The sequence below is a fragment of the Strigops habroptila genome, chromosome 16 (genome assembly GCF_004027225.2).
Source record: "Strigops habroptila isolate Jane chromosome 16, bStrHab1.2.pri, whole genome shotgun sequence".
NCBI lineage: Eukaryota > Metazoa > Chordata > Aves > Psittaciformes > Psittacidae > Strigops > Strigops habroptila.
The window spans coordinates 5,364,229-5,378,639 of record NC_044292.2 but is presented as its reverse complement, the minus strand read 5'-3'; the positions used below and the strand labels follow the sequence as shown (position 1 = coordinate 5,378,639).

The window sequence follows — 14,411 nt, the reverse complement described above, 5'->3', positions numbered from 1 at the left end:
CTTATCCCCTCTGGGTTTGTTTCCATGCCCATTGATTTAAACATGTTTTCATGACACAACAGGCTCCCAAATCTATAAATAGCCAGAAAACAGCAGGATCCTGATGCAGTGCAACAGCCTAAACCCCAAACAGCAGCACAAGGGATAAACAGAGAGCCCCAGGACCAGAAACACATGTAAACAACAACATAAACCCCATCCAGAACATCCCAGCAGTGGCTGCTATCAGCCACACAACACAAGCATGCTGGAGCAGATTCCACAGTGATTTGATCCATGGAGAAGCATGCACTCTTTCCTTACAAGGACAGCTAAAGGAGGTCCTGGGGAGCATAACAAACGCAGCCAAAAGTTCAGAAGCCAACATGTATTAACTGCTAAACTTTGCCTCATCAATAGGTGACTTTCTGAAACCAAACTCTCTATCTGTAACAGCCTGAGCTATCCACAGCCATGCCAGCTTCCCAATACAGGGATCACCCTTTGCCACCGCAGCTTGATACCTCCTACCCAAATCCATCACCTGGACTGAAGCTACTTTTGAAGCCTAGGAAACCAGAGCATGAGATGAAACAACCCAACACGCATGCTGAAAGAGGAGGTTCACAGTTAAACAGCTGAGCATTTTAATAGCCGTTCTTCAGCACAGCTTATTTATCTGCAAGTCATCTATGGCAGTATGGAAGTCCTGTAACCGTTAGAACATTCATTCTAGAGGCCTATAGGAAATAGGAGCTCAGGTCCTTGTCCCACACCACCAGGACAAGGGTATCTCCTAGGGTGAAATGCAACTCAATCTCTCTTTTCTGTTCCACCCAGACTGCTTTGCCTCCTCATAGAGCCACACAATAGCTACTACGTAGTTCAGAGCAGGATGGAGCTTGGAGTACGTGGTGATGCTCATGTGCTTTCCTCATGCTGGACTCTGGACATGGAGCCCCAAGGGAAGCCTGGTGGGATGCAAGGGATGGAGGTGGGTGACTTCCCAAGGAACGGGATCATGCTGGGCCTCAGAGCAGAGGAAACAGAGGAGGAGGAAGGCGAGGATACAGCTGGAACAGAGCACTGAGCACTCATCAGTACCCAGGCTGAGGGATGCTGAGGCCTCCCCCTGTGCGAGGATGCAGCTGGAACAGAGCACTGAGCACTCATTGGTACCCAGGCTGAGGGATGCTGAGGCCTCCCCCCGTGCTCTGTGCGCCACATCAGCAGCAGCTCCCACAATGGGACACGGGTAATGTGACGCTGTGAAGAGTCCTGACAGCTCACTGAGGCTGTGAGGGATACAAAACAAAGTGAGTATTGAGGGCTGGAGACGGCCCCATGCCAAGGAAGTGACGTGCAGCCTTCTCCATTGGCAACAGGGAGCCCCCTCTCAGTTATAACCTGTTGGGAGATGAAGGGAAGAAAGGAAGAGGGGGATAAAAACAGCTTAAAAATATCCCAGAGCAGCACAGTTATTTTGGGATTTTAATTTATAACAGGAGGAAGAAAAACAGAAATGAAAGCCAAGACCCTATGGCCAGCTCTGGTGCAGATGAAATATTAGTGTCTGGCTGCAGGACTGCAACACTCCCTCCTATTGCTCTGATGCCTCCAAATTAAAGCGATGTGGATTGTGCCATCTCCATCACACCCTTTTGTCACCCGGCAGAAGAGGTGGCTCTTCTGGGACCCAGGGCAGCATGGTCTGGGTTGCAGAGGGAACGGGGCCACCTCCTGCTGGGGAGAAGCCCCTTCACACCAAGGCAGCGCCTCTGAAGAGCCTCTTGTTGAGGCGAAAGGAAGGCACAAGAGCAGCAGCAACACATTTCAAGCAGCAGAATAGACTTGATAGGACAAGGGGGAATGGGTTTAAACTTAAACAGGGGAGATTTAGGTTAGATATAAGGCAGAAGCTCTTCCCTATGAGGATGCTGAGGCGCTGGCACAGGGTGCCCAGAGAAGCTGTGGCTGCCCCATCCCTGGCAGTGTTCAAGGCCAGGTTGGACACAGGGGCTTGGAGCAACCTGCTCTAGTGGAAGGTGTCCCTGCCCGTGGCAGGGGCTTGGAGCTGGGTGAGCTTTAAGGTCCCTTCCAACACAAACCAGTCTGTGACTCAATAGAGATATAACAGAGATCAGTAGATGAAGATCAGCATCAATACTGTATCAATAGATCACTATACAGCCAGTGCAGCCCTGGGGATAAGGTGTACTTGGTTGGGGTTTCTACAAACCTGTTGGCCACTGTTCTTTCAGGGGATCTACCTGGATCACTATCCCTTGCCAAAGAAAAGGATGTGAATGCCACAGTGGAGACAGGCAGTCACTGCAGGGAACAGTCGTTAGGTGTTGTGTGCTTTGGGGGACATCCCCATTGAGCAGAGGAAGCCTCACATCCCCCCTTTGCAGTGTGGGTGCCCAGCAGCTCACCCAGCTCAGCTTGGCCACCTCAGGCGCTGGGGCAAAGAGGCAGCATGTGCCTGGCAGCAGCAAAGCACTGGGTCACACACCATGTACTGCACACACAGCGCTTCTCACCCAACAGCTTCACAAGCCAACACATCCCTCAGGCACTGGCACAGCCCTGGCACCACCCTTGAGAGCCACTCTGCATCACCTAACACACATAGAGGACAAGTGACATGCCTAAGGCCACCGAGTGACAAACTGTGGCAGAGGCATGCAGCACACAAAGCAAAGGTCAGGCTGGAAGAAGAGCTCATTCCAATGTGCCACAGCACAGCATTCCCAAAGCAGCACCTTTAAGGAACCCCACAGGGAGGTCCAATGAGGACCCTCAGGTCTCCACAGTAATGAAGTGTCACTGCCTGCTCGACACCAACCAAAGCTTTCACGTGCACACACCAAAACCTGGTGTTCATTGGGCTGCAACAGCGGCTGCTTTTGAGCCAGGGGTAAACCAGGAGATGGCAACAGAGAGAAGATGAAGTTGCCAAGCCCCCCCCAAGCTGCCATTGTCAGTGGTGCAGCCCCGAAGAGTGGGAATTGCAGCACCAGGATGAGAGATCTGTGTTGCTCCAAAATCCCACTTGGGATGCAGAGCAATAGGGATGAGGGTTGGATGGAGAACAGGGTCGGTGATCCCTGTGAGTGCTGCTGGCTCTAGTTTATGGATGAAGAACAGAATCCCAGAAGGGTTAAAGGACTCCAGACACCCACTCAGGCTGGTGTAGCCACAGCAAGACTCAACACTTGACCCTGTGGAGCCAGAAGTCGCCTGTGACTCATGGACATCTCAGAGCCAAAAGCAGCCTGGACCACTCTTCTGCTTAGCAACAGCCACCCAAGCACCAAAGCTGGATGGAGTCCTGGATACCCCAGCACCTTCCCACCCCGCAGCTCCTGCTCCTTCCTCCCAAAGCCCAAGGTCTGGTGGGATGCACATGTTCTTCTTCTCATTTTGAGAACAAAAGTGCAATTGAGATGAGTAACCCCAGAGCCTGACCTGCCTTTCAACCCCAGCAAATCTCAGCGGGCTTTGATTTTCCCTTCATCATGCTGTGGCGTAACTGAAGCAGCTGTTAACAGCACGGACGGGAAAGGCAGTTTATTTTACTCTAAATTAAATACAACAGAAGAGAAAGGCGAGCGGGAGGCTCTGTTCCAAGGTCAGGCACTTGACTATGGAACATTTCCCTGCATAGAAACCCACCCAGAGCAAGGGAATACACCCGAGCTCTGCAGAGAAGCAGAGCAGAGCAGGAAGCTGGTGCTTATGCGATGCCTGGGGAGCACAGACCAGGCATGGAGCCATGGCTGGAACACAACGCACCAACCCACTGGAGCACCCAGGACGTGCCTTTGGCTTCCTTTTCTGTGTCAGGAAAAGTGGAACTTCTGAGAAATCATATGGGGCTTGGATAAGTGACCCGAGGCCAGAATGATCTCCTGACCAACAGGGATCATGGAATGGTTTGGGTTGAAGGCACCTTAAAGCTCATCCAGTTCCAACCCCCTGCCATGGGCAGGGACACCTTCCACTAGAGCAGGTTGCTCCAAGCCCCTGTGTCCAACCTGGCCTTGAACACTGCCAGGGATGGGGCAGCCACAGCTTCTCTGGGCACCCTGTGCCAGCGCCTCAGCACCCTCACAGTAAAGAACCTCTTCCTTATATCCATACTAAATCTACCCTCTTTCCCAGAGCATTTCCCTGCCTCTCGGGTCAGAAGAGCTCACCAAGGCAAGTTTTCCTCTGGGAAAACCCTGCTTAATGATCCCAACCTGAAGAAGAGACCTGGAAGTTGGCCTTGCGGAAGGACAAATGCTAACCAAACACCGGCTTTATTCTGGGGCTCCAGGCAGGGGTGGGGAGTTCCTCTAAAAGTCTTCCTCCAAAGACATTGTTTGAGATCAGCCCTTTAATCCAAGGAAAAATCACTCCACGGGTATAATTACAAGCAGGGATGTGGCTGGATAAGGGAAGCATGGAATCCCTGCCAGACCCTCTAATCAGGATTGAGTTGAAGGGATGCATGCCAGTGAAGGGACAGGGAGTGGGTATTGTCCACCTGCACCCCCCCAGTAAGAGGACATGCACCAAGGGATGAAGCTGGATCCTGATGGATCCCAGGACTGCAACAGCACCATGTTTTCTTTGCCCTCACACCAATGGCCCTGATAAGCCTGGCAGCGGGATCCAGGTTGGGCTGCCTCATTCCCAAGGAAACAAGCCAAGGGTTCCCACGCCACCTTCCCGCTGCTCGGTGCACAAAGGCAACACAGACTTCCTGAAATCCCTCTCTCCGTGACCCTCCCTACTGTTTCCCTGCATCCTGCTCCAAGGCCACCCTCTGTACTGAGATAACAAGGCACTTGCTGCCAAAACCAGCAGCCGGAGGGGCCCGGGATCCACACAAATCTGCATTCAAACAAAGACCCTGTCTGAATGGTCCCAAACTGGAGATGAACCCTGTGGCTCAGGCTTACCTAATGCAGTGTGGGATCTCTGGAAGAGCTCAGAGCCTGGGTACCAAGGTCCCATTGAAAGCCAGGGGCATCCAGGCACCCGCTCCCCATCCACAGTGGGATGCAGCCCCCAAAGTGACCAAGAAGAGGGGCAGGAGAAGGTCTGAATAGCCTGTTTCCATCAATTTAATATTGAATCCCTACACAAAGAGATGAAACCCAAACAAACACACACTAAAGGAAGAAAATCTCTCTATTTTCCTTGCAGCTGGCAGTTGATTCAGAGATTTGCTTCAGTCTGGGGCATCCACACGTAAATCACACACTCATTAAACACATTACACCCGCTCTCAACCCCATATCAATCAGCCTGCCATCAGCATCCAATAATTGCTGCTGCTGCAATTCCACCTCCCCGGAGAGGTGCGATTCCATGTGTTAATTGTTTAGGCTTGGCAAGAGATGGGAGCTCGGGAGCAGCCCAAGTGCCACCTTGGGGAGGAGGGTGATGCTGAAGGGGTTTTCTCACCTTCCTCCCCTCCCAAGCTCTGCAGCACAGTGCCTAAAACACAGCCCTGATTGAAACCAGATGTGTAGGAAGTGTCTCATTAGCCGTAATTGCTTTGCAAGGATTTGAGGTTTCCCCTCTGTGCCACCACCAAACACCCTTTTAAGCTGCTGCTGTGGGTTGGGTACCAGGATGCGCTGGTGGAGGGGAGCTAAAAACCCGCAGGACAGAGCCTCCACTACACTAAGGTTTTGATTGAAGCCAGGGCGAGTTGATTCAGAGCAGGCTGGCTGCAGGCATCAGCCTGCTGAGTGGCAGAGGATCATCACTGCAGCAGATTAAGCTGAGAAAACTGAGCATCTCGACCCCTCTGCCTTAAGGGCGGCTCATCAGGGCCAAATGAGTCATGAAATAGCCTCAGGAGCAGCTCCCTTGTTTTCACAAAGAGGGAAAACAGGCACAAGACACTCCAGGAGCTCCTTCCCCACAACTCCAGGCTGATTAGAGGACCTGGCAGGGACTCCAGGGACAAGCCTGCTTGTCATTTTACCTGTGGAGTGATTTTCCTTGGATGACAGGGCTGAACCCAGACCCAATCAAAGCCAAAGACACAAATGAGAACAGGTCAAGCAGGTCCCAGCTAAGAACTGCAGAGCTGTTTCTGTTGCCCTGAATAGGGAGACCTAAAACAAGGCAGGAGAACCATAAGTCATCTCAGTGACTGGATGAGACCCTTTCTGCCCCTATGAGCCCCTGTGGCATCAAGAACCACTATTTTCTCCATGCTGCTAAAGTTTCCCACATGAGGTAACAACTTCCCACCCATTCATTTTACTAAATCATGCCTTTATTCTTGTGCTGAATTTCAACTTCTTCAAGTAAAAGCACAGGCAGAATCTCCAATTCAGAGCAGTTCTGCCACACAGCACGAGCTTTGCTCACACCCCAAACACAGAGGGAAGCAGACAGTGATTAAGCACCCAGATGGGCCATGCTGCTGCCCTCCATGGTCTCATCCCTCACTGCAGGGACCTGTGGTTTATTATCCAAGGCAGAAAACCCCCCTAAGCAGCACCTTGTGCTCTAAGCCCCCACCAGAACCACCCCTCCATGCATCCCTAAGTGATGGGAACAAGCCATGAGGATAAAGCTGAATGGGAGAATGTGTGGTGCCACTCACAACATGATGCTCACCAGGCACTTTGTCACCTTGCTATAGATGGGAATCCATCCCTTAAGCAATTTCCCTGTCTCAAGTGCCAGTCACTACAACCAGGCTAGCGTAAGGGACGCCAGTCCTACTGGGATACAGTCCCATGAGGACACCCTTACTGTAGGGCCACTCTCCCCCCCATTTCCTTCTCCATCCCCGCAAGACAAAGGCCCCAGTCTTTTGCTAGACATAAACTACTATAACAGCCACCCCAGGGACAGGGTGGAAGAGCGATTCGAATGTCAAAGGAGGAGTGGGCACCCGCTTTGCTTTTGGTGAGACAAGCATAATGGAGAGCCTGCAAATCTCGCCTCTTCCTTGGGCTCCTTTCTCAAGTCCCTTTAGCATGCTGCATCCCCTTCTCTCCCCCCCCCCCCCTCAATACCAGCAGAGCTCAGATCACAGTCTCCAGGGCTAAGACAATAGCTGCTTATGTTCTAAACTAGCGCTGCTTTCTGGGAAGAGAGCCAGGGCTGGCAGCTCTCAGCAGCAGGGAATAAAAGACGTGTTTGTGCTACGGAGCCCCTCTGCACCAGTGGGGCACCCTCAAAGGGAGGCAAGGCATCAGCCTGCTGGGGATGCGGAACAGAGACGCAGACAGATGCCTTGGGCTTGGTGAGAGGGGAGTGAGAAAGGCCACAGGACTGAGAAGAAGCAAGTGCCTTGTTCAAGAAGGCAAGCTGTGCACCAGCAGCAAGCCAGGTTCTTGGGCACAGGCAGACATACAGCATCCCCTATCTGAGAGAGCTAAGAGAGCCAAGGCTGCAGCGCATCAGGCTGCTGAGCCTGGTGGGAACTGAGGATGCTCTGAGCACTGGAATCACTTGAAACAGGAGGCAGGGGCATGGTCACAGTCATAGAATCACAGAACCAACCAGGTTGGAAAAGACCTTTCAGCTCATCGGGTCCAACCATTGCCCAGCACTGCCAAGACCACCAGTAACCCATGGCACTGAGGACCTCGGCTACCCGGTGTGTGAACACTTGCAGGGACTGTGACTCCAGCACTGCCCTGGGCAGCCTGTTCCAATGCCTGAGCACCTTCTGGGGAAGGAATTGTTCCTCATCTCCATCTAAACCTCCCCTGGGGCAGCTTGAGGCCGTTTCCTCTTGTCCCATCCCTTGGGAGCAGAGACCAGCCCCCTCCTGGCTCCATCCTCCTGTCAGGCAGTTGCAGAGAGCGATAAGGTCCCCCCTGAGCCTTCTCTTCTCCAGACTAAACCCCCCCAGGTCCCTCAGCCGTTCCTCATCACACTTGTGCTCCAGGCCCTGCATCAGCTCTGGTGCCCTTCTCTGGACCCACTCCAGCACCTCAATGTCTCTTGCAGTGATGTATTGGAGTGCAGTCCCCACCAGAGCAAGCTGCACGTCAGCAGGATCTGTCTGAGCATGAACCACAGGGATCCCCGCTGCAGCGGAGCGGGTTTGGAGCCCTGTGTCTTGCCAGACCTTTCTTCACACTCACTGCTGCCAAGCCTGAGCACAGTCCCAGGGGATCAGCTCCACATCACAGCACTCAATGTCTGTGCCATGGGCTGGACAAGAGGTGCCCTTGGCTCCCTATTGAGGCAGGCAATTTATGGGTTAAGCAGCAAGTGCAGCATCATATCATAGACTGGTTTGTGTTGGAAGGGACCTTAAAGCTCATTGAGTTCCACACTAGGACACCTTCCACTAGAGCAGGTTGCTCCAAGCCCCTCTGTCCAACCTGGCCTTGAACACTGCCAGGGATGGGGCAGCCACAGCTTCTCTGGGCATCCCTGTCCCCTCCTTTGAGATCTGAGCCCTCCTGCAGTGGAACAAAATGCAAATCAATTACTCTAATGAAATCAAATCCAATCAAACTGGCCTCTTCTTTCCCTTTCTTTTTACAGAGCTTTAAAGATGATTTCTGACTGTCCTGAATAATTGACGTTAACATGAAAATTTAAAGACTTTCAAGATTTCATTAAAATTCATTCTCTTTCCCTTTGGAGAATTGACATTGCCAGAATCCCATGTAGGGCAGCCAGCACAAGCAGCTGCCTCCGTTCCTAGCATCCAACTCCATTCTCTCTGCCTATAGAACATTCCCTCTTAATTGTTTAATAGAGACCCTGAAATAACATCCTTCACTGCTCCCCATCACCAGCCTAATCCCACTCCCACCTGATTCCAGCACAAATCTTGCCTTTACCCTACCTCCTTCAACCCATTTAAGCTTCATGCACTACTACCACAGTTCCTTCCAGGATGCTCATGGCCATCCATGGTCCTTCTCAACTTGATGTGCTCCAAGCCACGGCTCTAGTGGGAATACATGGCCTTGTGGGAGCATAGGCACAAAGCTGGCCCTGGAGAAGCAGGAAGGGGAGAAGGAGGTTTGCGGGGCATTACAAAACAGGTTCTGCACCCACAAGTGTTCCATTCCCAGAGCAGCGAAGGGCTGCTAGCCCCAGGTCCTTCCTAACAGTCCAATTCAGTTTCTCATGAGGAGAACCACCCTAGACCAGGAAACCTGAGACAAACGGCAATGTTTTTTATAGAAATCCATGTTTTTAAGTTGCAAGACTCCCAAGTTGTCTCTAAAAGGCCAAAATGTGCTTCCCCGGGCCATCTGCAATGCTTGGACCACCAGATAACCTGATGCACACAAAGAAAACAGCAGAGACCAGGCAAAATATAAAGGCTAGAGCTAATGTTAGTGCTCTTAAAATGACGCTGAGGTATCCAGCCCTACTGGGCTTATTCTGTTTAGCAGCACCCTCAGCAGCTGAAGTTCCCAGGCCCCTGCTCTAACAGCACAGAGAGGGTCAGGTTCCCCATTAAATCACAGCACCAGACTGGAGGCACTGTTGCCAATTAAGTGTTCTAACCTTTGGCAAAGCTCTCCCAATTTGCCCCACTTGACCAAGTGACCCTGGAGAGCCTCTATAAATCCTATTGATCTTTAACCAAGCCAGACCCATGTGGGTTTTGTTTCCAGAAGGGAAGTTATCAAGGAGTGAGAATGTTGTGCTTTCACTGACCATTAACCTCACACTTTGCTTTTAAGCAGAAGCTGACCCTTCTCTGCTCTTGGTAAAGGAGTAAGCTGGCACTTCAGAACAGACATACACTCCACTAAGCTCCCAGCAGCAATATGAGCACAGAGAGTTCATTTCTCCACATGCTCATTCTTGTGTAACCCTTACAGGGAACACCGGTGCCTCTCCAGCTGCAAAGAGCCAAGGCAGAGGCTGCCTTTGCTCTCAGGGCTCTCTTCTAGCAGCAGGGCTGGTACATTCCTTCTTCCAAGGGAATATAACAAGGAACAAACTACAGCCACTGTGCCCAGCAGTTACAACCAAGGACTACAGCCTCAGGAGACCAGGCAAGAGATAGAACACAAGGCAAAGACACTATGAGGGTGCTGAGGCGCTGGCACAGGGTGCCCAGAGAAGCTGTGGCTGCCCCATCCCTGGCAGTGTTCAAGGCCAGGTTGGACTCAGGGGCTTGGAGCAACCTGCTCTAGTGGAAGGTGTCCCTGCCCGTGGCAGGGGGTTGGAGCTGGATGAGCTTCAACCCAAACCAGTCTGGGATTCTATGATAGGATGCAGCATTCCCTCCCCGATCCACCAATACAGCTCAGGTCCGGCACACAAGCAGATGAGAGGAGAACACCAGCAGGATCTCTCTCACTACCACAAAATCTTCTGGACCAGGAGTGGCAAACCATGAGAGATTTATAGTCCTCTCCAGGTACATCAGGTACTTGTGGGTGCAGTAAAACCCAAGAGACAGATGCCAGGATGCAGAACAGTCTCTAGCTGCAAAACAGGGCAATTATAAAGGGCCATTAGCTCAAAAGGAAACAGGCTGGGATACAGCACGGCACTAAAGCCCACAGCCAGGTAAAGCAGGATTGGAGAGGCAGCAGCCAGTCACTCCGAGCAAACCAGTTTTGGGCCAGCAGAGCTGGTAGTGAGGTTCCTGAAGGACTTGTTGCTGCCCACTCCAGAGCCATAGGAGTAAAACAAGATAAAACCCAAAGTACACTTCATGCAAAACCGCCTCCTGCCCTACTTCTCTCAGCCAGCATAGCTGGTGGTACAAAAAGCAAAAGCCTGACAGTATCTGAAAGCATCAGCTCCTTCTGCTGCAGAGTCCTGCACCTCTTGGCATTTCCTCCTGCCTGCCCATAAGATGCTCTTCTGCAGAGCAAAAAAGGCTCTGCACCATTTCTGCCTTCAGGAGGGCCAGGAAGACAAGCTGGGGGCTTTCCTATGATCATAGAGCATTCATGGAGGCTGGGAAAGCCAGGATTTACATTTTTATTTATAATGGCAGATTTAAAACCAAATAGATAAGATTCAATTCATCTACAAGGATGTCTGGTGCAGGTCCCAGTCACGCAGTGGGAGCATCAAGAGGAGCCAGCCCTGTCACCTTTCCTCAGTGGAAAGCATCACTATCAACTCTGGTTGGTGGTACAGAGATGCAGCAGAAAGCCCCAGTTTAAAGCATTCCAAGTATCCTTATCTCCATCATCATGGTCCCTCCCCAGCCACTGATGCATCGATCAAGCATTTCAGGCTCACTGATGAAGCAATTGATGCTCAGGCACAGCCCATCCCACTTCTGCAACATGGGAGTTCTAACCAAGCAATCAGCCTCACGTACACACACACTCTGCTCCCTGCAAGCTGCAAAGTTCCCATCACACGAGGTATCCTTTTGTGTCAATTCCAAACACACCCCAGCCTCCCTCTGTCCCACTTTCCAGCCGAGAAAGCAGATAAATGCTGTTCTTACCTAGTAATGAATAATCCAGAAGCCACAGGGGAGAGAGGACAGCACATGTAAAGAAAACAGAGCAAAAAACACTTGGTTAGACCAGAGTATATCAGACCTGCCATGCAGCTCTGCTCCACTCCTCCCTGGGCAGCACAGGCTGCTTCTGCTGTCCATAGGGAAAAGCTTGCTGGAGCAGGGACAAGGGATGGTTTACTGTGCTCAGCCACCCTGGATCTGGCTCCTCAGCCCCTGCACAAGGGGTTTCCCATCCCTCTTGGTCACCCCAAGGGCAGCTCAATGGACCTGCAGAGCATCATCCCGCACCCATCCTGACTCCAAGCCCTTGAAACAGTGTGGATCAAAGCCCTGTGAAGAACAGCCTGGATCAAAGCAAGGGAGAAACCAAAGCCAGGGGCTCCGGCAGAAGCAGATAAGCCTTATCAGTAGCACAGAGGACAGTGGAGTCCCCGGTTCCTGTCATGTTGTTGACAAGTAGCTTAGGGATGGGTCTGACCCTGCTGACTCGGGCAGCATCCTGAGTCCTAGGGTAGCCCACACCTCCTCTTCTGTGTGCTACAACAAAACCTAACCCAATACAGAGGAAAGCAGCACATTAAGTGGCAGAAGAGCACTTGCCTTTCACCACAAAGGGGAGATGCCCGAGCAGTGCTGGAGCCACCCAGACAAGGAGGAAGATGCCCACTAAAAACCAGGTCCATCTGTCTTGTGTCACCACAGACACCTTGCTCATACAGCAAAGGCTAGCAGGACCTCCAAAAGGCTGTTGCTGGCAATTCCATTATTACCTCTTCCTCTACAACCTCCCTACGATGTCTGTTCCACACAATACAGACCCCTTTTCTCCTCTGGCACAAAGGATATACCTGAAATGCTCCATGGGGGGAACACACAATTATTACAACTCTTATTCTGCAGTCCCCCCTCTCTTAATCTGGCATTAGATGGACAAACCCCAGGAGACTCCAGGGATCCAGTGAACCACAGTCAGCAGGAGAAGCTGAAAGCAAAGAACCACTGCTGGCCCACACTGCACCAGTGTCATCTCCTAACAACAGGTTTTAATCTGCTAATTGGGCTGCAGTGATGCTCCCAGCACAGGGATGTGGTTATGCAGCTGAAGTCACCAGGATGGCTCTAAGCTGGGCCAGAAGCCAGGGCTGGAAAAGCCCCAACACCTCCACAAGCACTCAGGACAACCCAGACCTCCCCTGCAGATAGAGGGGTATTGATCTACTTAAATCCCATGGAGAAACCATGGGATAACAGGGCCTCACCTGAGGTGACCTAAGGATGTAGATGGTAGGCATGAGAAAGGTTTGCTCCTGACTGAAGAGATCAGCCTGTCGATCATGGAATGGTTTGGGTTGGAAAGGACCTTAAAGTTCATCCAGTTCCAACCCCCTGCCACTGGCAGGGAGACCTTCCGCTAGAGCAGGTTGCTCCAAGCCCCTGTGTCCAACCTGGCCTTGAACACTGCCAGGGATGGGGCAGCCACAGCTTCTCTGGGCACCCTGTGCCAGCACCTCAGCACTCTCACAGGGAAGAACTTTCTGATATCTAATCTCAACCCACCCTCTGTCAGTTTAAAGCTGCTCCTCCTTATCTTGTCACTGCAATTAAACAATTCCCCCTCCCCACCCAGTGCTGGCATACAAAGCAACAGGAACAAATACAGCTCTTATGTTAACTGCATGCAGAGAAGTGACAATGGAGGAGGACCTGCACTTACTGATCCTGCCCCAGCCCTGATAACACAGCTCTGAACACTGATAAGTCCGCTTGCTAGCCTGCATGCAGGAAGCTCATCCTCCCCCCAGGAGCAGAGCAGACCTGGATTAACTGTCCTTGGGAGAAAAGCAAGAACTGGGAATAGCCAAGAAGCAAGAATCACAGGCTGGTTTGTGTTGGAAAGGACCTTAAAGCTCCTCCAGTTCCAATCCCCTGCCATGGGCAGGGACACCTTCTACTAGAGCAGGTTGCTCCAAGCCCCTGTGTCCAACCTGGCCTTGAACACAAGACAGTAGTCAGTGCTCTCTCACGTGCCCCGAGGACCAGCCCAGCCACCCATCACCCAGCCAGTCCCTCTGGGACATGGTGTGGCATGAAGATGCTCCAGATTGGGAGCAGAATCCCATCCTAGCAGTGGGCATGCTTGTGGGTCTATCTCACTCTATTTTATTATAAGGTTCTAAGCTGAAGGTGTCATTCCTGCAGCTTCCCTCCTCAGCTAACAAGGAGATACCCCTCCAAACTGAAACACAGGTTAGAGGTGCTCCAAAACTCCCTTCAGATCCGCACGGTGGGCAGTACAGAGAGCAGGTAGAAATGACACCAACACAAAGGGGTTTGGGAGCAGCAGGCCAAGGGAAAGCACATACCCACAGCACATACCCTGGCTCCGGAGCGAGGGAGCGGGCATCTCTCCCAAAGCAGGAATGCCAAAAGGGCAGCGAACGCCTGGCAGGGCCGAGAGCAGCAGCAGCAAACAGCTGCTGCCAAGGCTCTAAGCAGTGAGGGTTGCCAAGGCTGCTGGGCTCTGTATATGCAGCAACAACCTTTGAAGTCAGGGCAGAGGAATGCACCCCGCTGCTCTCCAAGCCAGGGCAGGAGAGACCATGCGCTGCAGCCACCGCGCTGCTCTGCGCAGCCTGGGACCATCCCCACCATAGACAGGAGTAGGGTCTACACCGTGCCTTAGGGCGGGGAGACACAGGAGGGCAGAAGGAGCAGCCACAAAGCATCTTGTCCCCTTGGGAGCCAGAGACAGTGGCACCAGCCTGGCCAGGTCACCCTGCGACACCAGGGGACACATCTCCCCTCCCAGCTGCATGATGGACAAGGAGGAATGGCTTTAAACTGACATGGGGAGATTGAGATGAGCTCTGAGGCAGAAGCTCTTCCCTGTGAGGGTGCTGAGGCGCTGGCACAGGGTGCCCAGAGAAGCTGTGGCTGCCCCATCCCTGGCAGTGCTCAAGGACAGGGCTTGGAGCAACCTGCTTTAGTG

General features: G+C 52.2%; 1 protein-coding gene across 4 annotated transcripts in view; it reads right to left on the bottom strand.

The window, feature by feature from the left end:
- AGRN (agrin) overlaps positions 1-14,411 on the bottom strand; it is a 109,644-nt gene that overhangs the window by 67,108 nt on the left and 28,125 nt on the right. The gene's annotated exons all lie outside the window — the stretch shown is intronic.